This window comes from Halichondria panicea, chromosome 4 (assembly GCF_963675165.1).
Source record: "Halichondria panicea chromosome 4, odHalPani1.1, whole genome shotgun sequence".
Taxonomy (NCBI): domain Eukaryota; kingdom Metazoa; phylum Porifera; class Demospongiae; order Suberitida; family Halichondriidae; genus Halichondria; species Halichondria panicea.
Window position 1 is genome coordinate 4,741,467 of NC_087380.1, and position 12,770 is coordinate 4,754,236.

Genomic DNA, 12,770 nt, shown 5'->3' on the forward strand with positions numbered 1-12,770 from the left:
GGATAAGCAGTTCAAAGTTCTCGTTTAAGGATACTACAATTATTATTGTAGTAATTATGGTAGCCCAAGGTACAAGGTGTTATATCCATGCACATGACTCTCACATGTCCATTGAATGAACACAAGGGAACAAAGGAAACTTTTAAATATTTCATTTTGATTATAATTGTTAGGAATAATATTATGAGCCAGAATATTATGAGCCAGAAGTTGTGCCAAGCAACGTACTAACATTTAAATATTTTTGGTTTTAATGACAGACAGTATAGTGTGCGTTTTTTTCATGACACACATTTGTAGCATTTGTAGCTCCATATCTGATCCTGATCCCAGAATGCCTTCCCCTTTCCCTGCTTTAATTAAAAGTGAATATTTGCATATTTTATTTAAAAAATTTATAACTCATGAACCGTATATTAAAAACATAAGTTCCACAGGTAGAACCGGCTCATCTAGCAACCAACCACCACCCCACAAATAACAATTGTTAACAAAAATTGTTAACAAAAATTCACAATTATGCACACATATGCACTTATTGTTCAGAATGTTCTCACGGTGACATGGCTCATCAGGACTCAATCATGATCTGCTGTATTTATCTGCTCTATCGGCAGACGCCCTTTTCCAGGGAAATATTTTCTTCACCTACACACAGTTCAATGGTGGCTTATGATGTCCACTGTTGTACAGTGCAACAAGGCATAAAGCTGGTTTTGGGTGATAGAATTAAAAGGCGTGTATCTCATAACTGGCATAACCTTTTCGTTCAAAACTTGACATGTTTTTGTTGTCAATAAAAAAAATTATATATCCTAATTAGGGTTTCCATAGCGCCATCCTATAACGCCCACACAACGCCCACACACAAATAATTGTTTTTCACCTTTTCGCTATCTAGTCGCACATAGACGGTCCAATACCAACCAAATTTGGTACACAAGACAACTATGTACAGTACTAAATCCAAATGAATTCCTTTTTTAGATACATACTAGTTAAAGGTTGATAATCCCATTTTTTTGTCATTTCAGTCGATTTGCAAAAAATCTATCTTCATGAAAACTACACAAGCAATTGAAATCAAACCTGGCCTAAACTAACTGATAATAAATATGTTAAAATGAAATGAATCCCTTTTTGAGAAAGAGCGATTGTATTTAAAAATAAGGCTACTCAAAAGTCAGTCATTCTCGCCCACACGCCTATGAGATTTATATTCTTTACCAAACTTTTTGACTTCACTCTCCATCTCTCTTCCTGGTAAATAAGAAAACATGTAGTTTCTGGACCTCTGAATATAGTTTTTGATAGTTTCCTTCGGAATTAAATCGAGAGCTTTCGGAACAGTTGAGCGGAGCGAATCAAACTTGTAATCACAATAAGCTCTTGTGTATCGCTTGGCGTGTCCCCATACACGCTCAATACCATTGAGCTCGCAGTGGAACTTTGGAACAAATAACACAGTGTGCCCTTTGGCCTCCAGCTTTTGGTGCAAGGCACTTTTCTCATTTTTGAAATCATCGTGACAGCTGAGGATGATTTTCATATCCTCCAATTTTAGGGTAGCTGTGTTTATGCCCCTTTCCTCCAGTATCATCGCTGCCCCTTTAGGTGTGCCATCGTCCATAACCATCTTTTGTGGTCTACCAGCCCAAGTGGTGTCAAGTGGTGTCTCTCATAGCTGGTTGTTTACCGCCTGGCTTCCTGCTCAATCGTGAAACCACCAATGCATCATGAGCGTATGCTGTGTGCCCACACGAGTGGTCAAATACCCAAACATGCTTGTAGACACGAGGTGGGTACTTGGCTTCGGCTATCTTGAACGCTTTATCAATCTGAGCCATAAATAAATCATTGTTCCAATAGCCCTCTTTGGCTTTACCGTATTCAAAGAACACTCTCGCAGACTTTTCAATGGTGAGTTCAACTTCAAACCAGTTTTGAAACATAGAGTCCGACAACGCACAGTAGCCATCCCTCTCCTCGATGAAATCAGACACCATCAACCCTGACCCTCTTGCCTTTGGTTTGATGACCTGCATAGTGTCATCCTTCCATATAGACACTGGTCATCATTAGCATTAAACATGCTTTCGTCATGAAACCAAAAAATGGTGTTTTCCCAGTTCTGGTCAAGAGTCACGTCTTTTAGCAGGTCAGCTGCCTCTTGGTTCGGAGCATTGGAGGCATGAAGAAATCCAAGGGCACTCATTTGTTTCAGAAATTTTTGTCGATATTCAACTACGTCTGCTCGCTCATGCCCATCGTAATAAATGCCTTTAGTGATCCTCTTCACTTTGAAGCCCATATCGTGCAACCAATTTCTTGCTACTTCTACACTAATTCTTCGTGGGGCTCCTGCCTCAAGAGTTGAGTTTGGCAAAAGCTCATCATTGACCCATGAGCAAAATGATCTTGCTGTTAAGTTAGGAGCTCCTTTTAGAAAAGCATTCTCTCGAACGTACAGAGTGGCCTCCTCTGTTAGATGTTCGTTTTTGGCAATTGCGTTTGTACGATTGTATTTCCCCCTAATAAACTTTGGCAACTCTCCTTCATTCTTCAGAAATTCAACTCTCCATTTCTGGATTGTCTTGGCGTTCCTTTTTAGATGGGAAGCAATATTAGATGGGAAGCAATAATCTTGGAAGCTGGCCCAATAAGAAGCTGAAAGTCGTGACTTAAGATGTGGAAGAGAAGGAGACTGAGCGAATAAAGGTCTTCTCTGGGTAGAGAGCTAACCCAATCGGCAACAAACTCTTCCAGTAGACCAGTAGAGCATCAGGATCATTCTTCAGTGCCTCATTGGGATCAAAATCTGAGTCAGAGTCTGAGGTAGCACTGGAAGTTGATGGCTGGCCCATGAGAGATTGATTGGAGAGATGAGATGAAGAAGTATCATCAGTGTTGATAGCGATACTTGATACAGCCTGCTGAGCAGGCCTTTGCCAGTGTTTCACTCTTGAAGTTTTGAGATGAGCTCTTTGTTTCTTCAGTTTAGGCATATTGAGCAGCAGAAAGCAAAGGAGCAGCAGATATGTACAGATGAATGCATGCAACATGCAACAGCACCTTTGCAAAACTCACTTATTAATTATGCGTGGGCGGAAACAACGATGTAATGATATTTTTGGCCAATCAGTTTGCATGTTTAGCTCAGCTGACCCTAGCAACAGTGCACATGCTCAGAATTGCTCAGAATTGCTTGCAAATTGTCTCTAATTTTAGGCAACAGAGTAATATTAAAAATTGTTCTTTGTTGCTAAGGTCTATCTCAAAGAGTTCAAAGGATATGTAAGGTAAAAAAAACCAGCTTTATGCCTTGTTGCACTGTACTAACTAGCCTAAACAAACCTATAGTGAAGCTATCAAGACTACAAATGCTACAAATGCTACTCTATAGTGACTTACCAGGTTCAGGAAGATGGTCCACCTCAAGTGCGTCTTCCTCAGGATTCTCAGGCTTTTGACCTCTGAAAGGAAGCTTCCTACCTAGCTATGATCTCAGTTACTGTCCTCAGTTACTGTCCTCTCACTCTACAAGGCTCACTCTCTAGCTTCCCTAGAACCTCCCTGAGGTTGTACTACGAAGATCTTGTAGCAATTATAAAACGGTCACTTTTCTTTCGAGCAAAATATTAAAAATACCATGTGGAAGAGCTGGTAACCTGCAGCGTGCGCATAGCTCCAACACAGCGTGCACAACGGTAGCCATGCCGGCTAAAGTGGGGAAAAGTAGTACATAAACTTCTAATTTTACTCACATGCAGCATGTTCGATCACCAAGATTTTTTTAAATTTATCAGTAGCCGTGCCGACTACCTTTATCCAGTTTTGCAAAGGCTCAAACTCTGGAAGGATGGAGGCAAAGTGGATCAAGAGATTCTAAACAAAAACCTAGACTCTGCCATGCCATTGATATTTACGTTGACCGGGTAAATGACCGGGTAAATGAACGGGTAAATGAATTCCAAGGCTCAAACTCTGAATATTAGCAGAGGATCTAAGAAAAAGAAACTGGAATTACAAACTCACCATCCTGGATTATTCGAACTATTCTCTAGCTATAGCTAGTAATTATGTAGGAGTAACGTATCTGTCACAAGCTTACTCTGCGCATGGGTCAGGCACTGATAAGATTAATTTTATTCATTGCCAACATTTTATGTAGATCATGTAGTGTTAATGAGATTCATAATGTTTATTAATGTTATTCATTACATGTGACGTCATAAGGTCAATGTATTTGCTTAGCTAGCTGCTAGAACTATTATAGATTATCTTTGGCAACAAATACGGCGGACTTAAACAAGGTAAGAGTAGCTGTTTAGGCCCTCAAAAGATAGAGTATGTTGTTGTTATGATTATGTTTCCTTGATGGGAAGTACCAAAACTTTCTTAGCTATGTTAGCTTCTTTAGCTCTGACAGCCACCCTAGAGGTAGGCTATTTTGTGTATCTCAAGAATACAATAACTCGAATACAATAACTCCTACTCTTCCCATCAAGGATACTAGTACCTAGCTATGAGATGTTCATCTAGCCTTGTTTTTGAAGCTTGATCTTGGCATCTTCAACGCCGTATTTGCACTTCTCTTTCTGAAAGTGGCATGACGTCATCATCATTTATGGGACATAATTGAATTAAGCTGATTAGTTTTTTGGAAAAGAAAACATTGAGCTTCATTTTGGATGCAGCATACACTGTATATTGCAAACTCTGCGCAGTTAAGGCCTGGGTCAGGCACTGATAAGATTAATTTTATTCATTGCCTACATTTTATGTAGATCATGTAGATCATGTAGTGTTAATGAGATTCATAATGTTTATTAATGTTATTCATTGCATGTGACGTCATAAGGTCAATGTATTTGCTTAGCTAGCTGCTAGAACTATTATAGATTATCTTTGGCAACAAATACGGCGGACTAAAACAAGGTAAGAGTAGCTGTTTAGGCCCTCAAAAGATAGAGTATGTTGTTATGATTATGTTTCCTTGATGGGAAGTAAAAATGTCCAAAACTTTCTTAGCTATGCTAGCTTCTTCAGCTCTGACAGCCACCCTAGAGGTAGGCTATTTTGTGTATCTCAAGAATACAATAACTCCTACTCTTCCCATCAAGGATACTAGTACCTAGCTATGAGATGTTCATCTAGCCTTGTTTTTGAAGCTTGATCTTGGCATCTTCAACGCCGTATTTGCACTTCTCTTTCTGAAAGTGGCATGACGTCATCACCATTTATGGGACTAATTAGCATAATTGAATTAAGCTAATTAGTTTTTTGGAAAAAGAAAACATTGAGCTTCATTTTGGATCATTTTGATGCAGCATACACTGTATATTGCAAATAATACAGCAGTGTGAACATAGTGTAAATTTTGGTGTTGAAATCTGGACCCGGGCCTTAAGTGCGCAGAGAATAATACAGCAGTATGAACATAGTGTAAATATTGGTATTGAAATCTGGACCCGGGCGCAGAGTACACTGACCAATCCAAAGCGTGGTTGAAATGCAAATAATACCAGAAGCTCAAAACTATTATATACTACAACTACAAAACCAGAACCAGATTAAATAATTATGAGTGGGACCCAGAAGGAAGTTTAATGCAAGCAGCGAAACAATACTAGGATAGTCTACACACACTATACCAGAGTATCACTTACATAATCTCCAAGAAAAGGGTATAGTGCAACAAGGCATTCTTGGACACAACCACAAGCTTCAAACTTTGTGTAGGACTTAAGGTACTTCAAACCTAAACTTTGGCTGATTCAGTTTCCATGGTAACCACTTTCTACGAATAATATATCAAAACCACTGTTTTTGTATCTACTTTAATACATTAACAATCTACACCTTCCTCCTTTTAGACACAGAAAAAATTTTTTGGGCTCAATTGTGAGAGTTACAGATATAAATAATAATTGTATCTCCTCTGTCCTGGTTCTATATTTGTTGAAAAAAACTTATTTTTTGTGGAGAAGAAAGGGAAATCAATGATTTTAGATAAAATAAAAAAGATAAAAGCAAAACTTAGAGTAAAGAATGTAGGGACAGTTTCTCACTCCAACCCGTCTGTGCGACTTGTACTGCTTAATCTGTTTCCCGCTGAAAATCCTTCGAAATAAGCATGATTTTCTATGGTACTTCCTTATCTAGGGCAGGATTAATCACCTTCCGAAGTGAAGGAAACGAATAATTACAATGTGCTTTTGAGTACACCCGCTCGATCGGTGGGATTAAGTTCACAGTGAAACTAGGTAGGAAAGTAAGGTATGTCCTTTCTAGAAAATGCAAAACTTTAGGCTTTTCATTTTTAAAGTCATCATGACCCTTTAGTATCTGTTTCATGTCAGCTGCCTTCAGTCCGGTCGTAATAATTCCGCGTTCTTCCAGCACCAATTTCATTCCTTTTGGAACACCAACGACGAAGTTCATTTTTTGAATTTTCCCTTTCAAAACAGTGTCTCTCATTACAGGTTGTGCTCCTCCAGGCTTCGCTCTGCGTCTTCTGCCATTGCCGTGTGACAGCCGAACACCCAAATAATTATCCTCTTGGGATACTTGATATCGGCACGATGACGGAAGGCAAGGGCTCTGGGATAATGGGGATAATGGTATCTGATTTTATCGATGAGCGAAATGCAATTGCATGCTTCCAAATCTGACATTACCATCAGCTTTGAAATTGGTGAAGGCAGAGAAGGGTACTGGGATTCAGATAAGATCAAGATGCAAATGAACAATGCAGGTTGATTCATCGTGAAAAATCACAACAGTCTTCTCACGTGTATCGTCACGTGTATCGGCAGCACACAATGGCACTTCGTTAGGGAAATCATCAGTAGGGAGCTTGCTCGGGATGTAAGAATCCACAGGTGATCATTGTTTTTAAAAAGTTATTTCTATATTCGATTACGTCAACACGCTCATGACCGTCAAAGTAAGCTGTCAAAGTAAGCTCCTTTGTTTGCCTGCAGCACCGTAAATCCCAGTGTGTCCAAACCTGTCTCAACCGAGAGAAATCCAGCCTCATGGCACGGTAGAAGACATTCGTTCACCCACTGACAGAAAGCATATTTGGCTGACCCTTGACGCTAGCATTTTCTCTAACATACTTGGTAACTTTCATGTTTAAGTCTTTATTCGACCAGAGTAATCCTCGGCGTTGATATCGGCCTTGCATGTTCTCTTTGATCTCTGTACCATTATCAAAATACCACGTTCGGATTGTCTTTTCTGACTTGCCCATCATTATAGAAGTGTACTCAGCTGCGGTTGTTGCATTGACCCTGAGAAGAGCCTTCAAGTGAAAGTCAAGGAGGGAAATTGTGTCATCTCGATCCAAGGATAAAACCCACTCTTCCAAAAATGTTTCCAGCTTTAGGTTTGGGTTCTGTTCTATTTCAATGGCTGGATCATAATCTTGATCACTTGAGTCAGTTCCAGAGCCAATAGAGAAGAGAAGAAGATGGCTGGGAAGTATTGGGAAGTATCGGCTCAGGAGCACTTCTTGATCTCTTGGTAGACTCTCTAGCTAGTATAGCATTAGCTGCCAACTGTCTCTTTCTCTTATTACGTTCTTTCATCATCAAATTAATAGCTTGGAAAGTGAAATAAAGTAATAGAATGCGTTTCTATGGTAATGATGTCATCTTGCATCACAAGTGATGTCATAAGCCACACATTTTTGTAAAAATTTGTAAATTTTTGTGGCCAACTCAAAAACAAGAACCATAGCCCCTATCAAAAATTGGATTGCATGGGCATGTAGATCAAGCAAAAAGGAATTGATTGACCCCAAATATGTAGGGACACAGACATGCAGAAAGGTAAAGGCAGCAAAAACAAAAATCGGAAGTACATGCCTTTACTCAATGCCTTCGACACATTTGCACAATCACTCATTGTTGCCAATCACTCATTGTTGCTTTTTCAATGTGAGTCAATAGCACCCTGATCACAATCGTCCGTCGTATACTTCTTCTGAGCCAAGGCATCCATTGTCACCTTCCGAAACAATGCATGAAGTTTATTGATACAGTACGATGGACAGTACCATGGTTCTTACTCTTACTCCCACTTGAACCACTAACACTGCCACATGATGACAAGGTGCATGAACATGATAGAACACAAATACCATTGGTTTCCAGTCTTGTTCAAATCATTATTCAAATCCCGTTGCTCTGTGCTTTCCGTTGCTCAGTTTGGAGAAACCACATACGCCATACTTTCGAAGCGCACTGTAGTGAGCCCAATTTCTCATGGATGCACCAATGCACCAAGACTACCAGCAACTACTCCACTTTAATGGCATAGAGAAGTTAGAGTCCCTAGTCTATTGATATCATCCACAAGATGGAGGGAGTACGTGATCAAGGGACTGATGTTGTTGAGGCTATGGTTGAGGTTGAGGTTGAAGCTGATAGTTGAAGCGAGTCACTGCCAGTTTCAAAATAAATAGGCCCGCTTACTTTAACCCTTTAACCGCCACAGGCCACGATCGTGGCCCGCAATAAGTGACTTTAGGAAGTAGCTCGAACTACGCACATCCCTGTATAGAGGAAGAGCTGTAGAATCACGTGCAATTTAGTCTAGAATTTTCCAAGCCACGTTGCTATGTTAAAATTTCATTAGCATCTTAGCTATGGCTAGATTGTTTACTTGTGCCGATGTGCTTGAACAGCTTGAGGACAGCAATGGCGATGTCTCCTCTGGTGCTTATGAAGGAGAGCTGATCATAGAGCTGATAGTAGGATACCTGCCAAAGGCTACCAGCGACGCTGATGAACTGTCTGGGACTGATGACATGCATGACACGGACCTAGACGCTAGCTATGGACCAGGACGGCCAGGAGAGGGCTCACTGTGGGACTCTAGCTAGAATATCAGTAGTGTAAGTATAGTGCAGTGTGTACTGCACTATACTGCACTTACTGTGTATATAGTAGGTATCTTCAAGACCAGCTAGCTCACTGATAGTTAACAAACACTCTCTGGGACAAAAACCAGTCCCAGAAACCACTTACTTCAATATTTCACAAACTTCCTTTCTTCCTTTATTTAGAATAATAGCGCATGCATTGCAGAATGCAGAGGCTGCAAAAACGCATTGATTTTACAATGACTTCAATGTAAAAGGGTGTGCCAGCTCAGCACAATTTTACTGCGGAAGCTATACAGGAAGTAGTTAGTGGGCGTTTAAAAAGCAATCAAAATTCCAGGATCTTAACCCTTTCCCTGCTTTAATTAAAAGTGAATATTCGCATATTTTGTTTAAAAAATTTATAACTCATGAACCGTATATTAAAAACACTTGTAACAAAGTTCCACAGGTAGAACCGGTCCTGTCGCATTCATGGAATCATCATTGTTGCCTAGCAACCAACCACCACCCCACAAATAATAATTGTTAACAAAAATTCACAATTATGTACACAAACAATATTGTATGATGTTACGAAGTGACTGAACACATGATATAAGTGTTCAGAATGTTCTCACAGTGACATGGCTCACTCAGGACTCAATCAGGATCTGCAGAAACTTGTATTTGAGGTTCTATCGGCAGACGCCCTTTTCCCGGGAAATATTTTCTTCACCTACACACAGGTTTACAAGTTTAATGGTGGCTTATGATGTCCACTGTTGTACTAACTAGCCTAAACAAACCTATAGTGAAGCTATCAAGACTACAAATGCTACTCTATAGTGACTTACCAGGTTCAGGAAGATGGTCCACCTCAAGTGCGTCTTCCTCAGGATTCTCAGGCTCTTTCTTTTTAGCTTGACCTCTGAAAGGAAGTTTCCTACCTAGCTATGATCCCAGTCACTGTCCTCTCACTCTACAAGGCCATAGGCATCGATATTCTCACTCTGTAGCTTCCCTAGAACCTAGAACCTCCCTGACGTTGCACTACAAAGATCTTGTAGCAATTACAAAACGGTCACTTTTCTTTCGACAATTCTGATCGAACCGTACCTCGAAGCAAAATATTAAAAATACCAGGTGGAAGAGCAGCTCAATGTGCATATGCTGGTACCTGCAGTGTGTGCATAGCTCCAACACAGTGTGCACAATGATTTTTTGAAATTTATCAGTAGCCATGCCGACTATAGTCGGCTAAAGCGGGGAAAAGGTTAAACTATTCTAGGAAGTAGCTCGAACTCCTGTATACAGCTCTTCGAACAGCATCTTCGAACAGCATCTTACCACACGAAGCTATGGCTACGTTGTTTACTTGTGCCGATGTGCTTGAACAGCTGACAAGGAGAGGAGATAGTAGGATACCGCGAGGACATGGACCTAGACGCTAGCGCTATGGACCAGGGCGGTGAAAGACCAGGAGAGGGCTCACTGTGTGACTCTGGTAAGTAGTATAGTATAGCTAGAGTGTAAGTAGCTAAAATAGAATTAGCAGATCGTTCACAGAGCCCCACCTTCTCTCTGATGTCAACAGTGTGCTGGAAGTGGGTCACTGTCCAACGATGACCGAGATAAACTTCCTGATGACAAAAGTGACCACCCAGTTCGGAAACCTTTTCCCAGTGGCTTACTGGAATACCGGAAGAACCTAAGCACTGCGGTACTGGGTTTAGGTTCTCAATAGCCTCGATTCCAGGCCGCTCTCAATTGAGAAAGGGCTGGGATCGAGGCTAAGTTCTGCATGCAGACCAGCCCCTCCCCTTACTTAAAAGAAGACTTTTAAGGGTTATTCAACCACATGTAGATATAGCCATCAAGGTGCCTTTCTTTCACTGCACTCATTGTCGGTTTTACCTGTGACTATTTCTATGGAGGCTGTAAGATGTGCCCCTTTCTCCACTTCAACAACTACAATATTGCTGTCGCTGTACCGAAAGGGTATGACAGGTTGGGGCAAAAAAAAGCAACCATTCCTGGAAATGGCAAAGGACCGTACAGGCCTCAACGAGAAGCAGATAAGGGTACATTTATTTTTACTATATCATGTACTATGCAGATCTATAGGTAGATTTATTACCATTTTTTCACTGAGTGAAGTACGTAGTATTTTTGATGAATTGATTCATGGATGTTGAACAGAACTGGATACGCCGAGAAAACATGAAAATTAAGCATGGTGGCATTGATGCGGATGAATATGGTCCCTCTGATCAGTACAACATTCCGAAGAAGTCAAGCGGGCCATGGCACCAATTTCGGAAAATCTGAAGGTATATATATATTAGCGTCATGCATACATGGTCTAGACATATATACATGCATGTATATGACATCCACATACAAACACATGCATTGTCAAGATACTCTATTGTTCTGACTCTATTGTTCTGCATGCATGCACACAGGTGGAAAGAGTGCCATTGCAACCGCTGGAAATCCAGGTGTTTTTAACAAGGAAGCCAGTGAAGCTTATAATAACTTGTCTAGCGATGAGAAACAAGCTCTGAGAGAACGTTCTGAAACGAATGAGCGACTCTCCCATAAAGGTGTCCTAAAAGAAGCTGAGAAACGTTTTGGGAAGATTCAGAAGCTGGTATGTTAATTATATATACGTGTATATACGCATACAGCACACATTATAAGTATATTTGAACCACGCAGAGCACCTAATTATAAAACCATACCGTATATATAGCGGGTAATTTGGGGAGCCTATATAATTATATTGTTTGGCGATTGAAGTATTATTGCCGATTTTTAATTTGACGATCATGAGATCATTATAACTATGTACGATAAAATTGTACTGGGACTGCGTATCTAGGCAATTTTTAATTTTGTCGACCCTCACTTTTGTCGACCCTCACTTTGATTCGCCAAATCGGCAAATTTACCCCCTATAATTACGCAGTTATATACTCGTCTGGTGCATGCGCATGCAGCTCAGAGAATCATGCAGCCAAGTTGTTCTGTTATATACAGTAGGTTCTATAGGTGCCCCAGTCCTGTACTGAATGCAGTAAGGTTTTAGGTTCCCCATGCATGTACTCCAGTATAATTATAAGGTTTTAGGTGCCCCATGCAGTCCAGTTTATGCATACTGCAGTAAGAATTTAGGCGCCCCAATCTAGTACTGCAGTATATATATATATAAGGTTTAGGCCATATCCCAGTCCATACCCCAGTCCATGCATGCAGTATATACTGCGCAATAAGGTTTTAGGTGCCCCAGTCAAGTACTACAATAAGGTTTTAGGTGCCCCAGTTCAGCACTGCAATAAGGTTTTAGGTGCCCCAGTTCAGCACTGCAATAAGGTTTTAGGTGCCCCAGTCCAGTACTGCGGTAAGGTTTTTAGGTGCCCCAGTTCAGCACTGCAGTGTAAGGTTTTAAGTGCCCCAGTCCTGTATATATAATAGGTTTTAGATGCTCCAGTGTCAGTGACTCTTATTAATATTTACAGTTTGATGAACTTGATGAACTTGGCTTTCGTGGATTTGGTTTTGCTCTTAGGATGGAGTACACACAAATTGTGGGAACATCAGATGTGTTACAAGCATTCACACCAGAAGTAATAAATTGGCTTCATGCTGTTGTCACTGTTGGTGAGTCAGCATGCACTGCATGCATGGCAGGCATGCATCATCATAATTATTATCCTTCCAGTATATAAAATCTCACTGCATGCATGCATGTATAATATATATAATTATAGTCTATAATTATGTTAATATTGAACCATAATTATTAAATAATTGTCGATGCCAATCAATTGAGATTAATTCACAACCAGTGGATAAGAAAGCAAAAAAAAAATCGAAAAAAAAGCTCTCCAAG

The 12,770-nt window shown here is 40.3% G+C and overlaps 1 long non-coding RNA gene across 1 annotated transcript; it reads right to left on the reverse strand.

Moving 5' to 3' along the window:
- Positions 1-9,418: 9,418 nt before the first annotated feature.
- LOC135334442 (uncharacterized) lies at positions 9,419-9,855 on the reverse strand. Its single transcript, XR_010394289.1, has 2 exons — positions 9,730-9,855; positions 9,419-9,611 (listed from the first exon to the last, which is right to left on the reverse strand). It is a non-coding gene; the product is annotated as an uncharacterized LOC135334442 (long non-coding RNA).
- Positions 9,856-12,770: the final 2,915 nt, after the last annotated feature.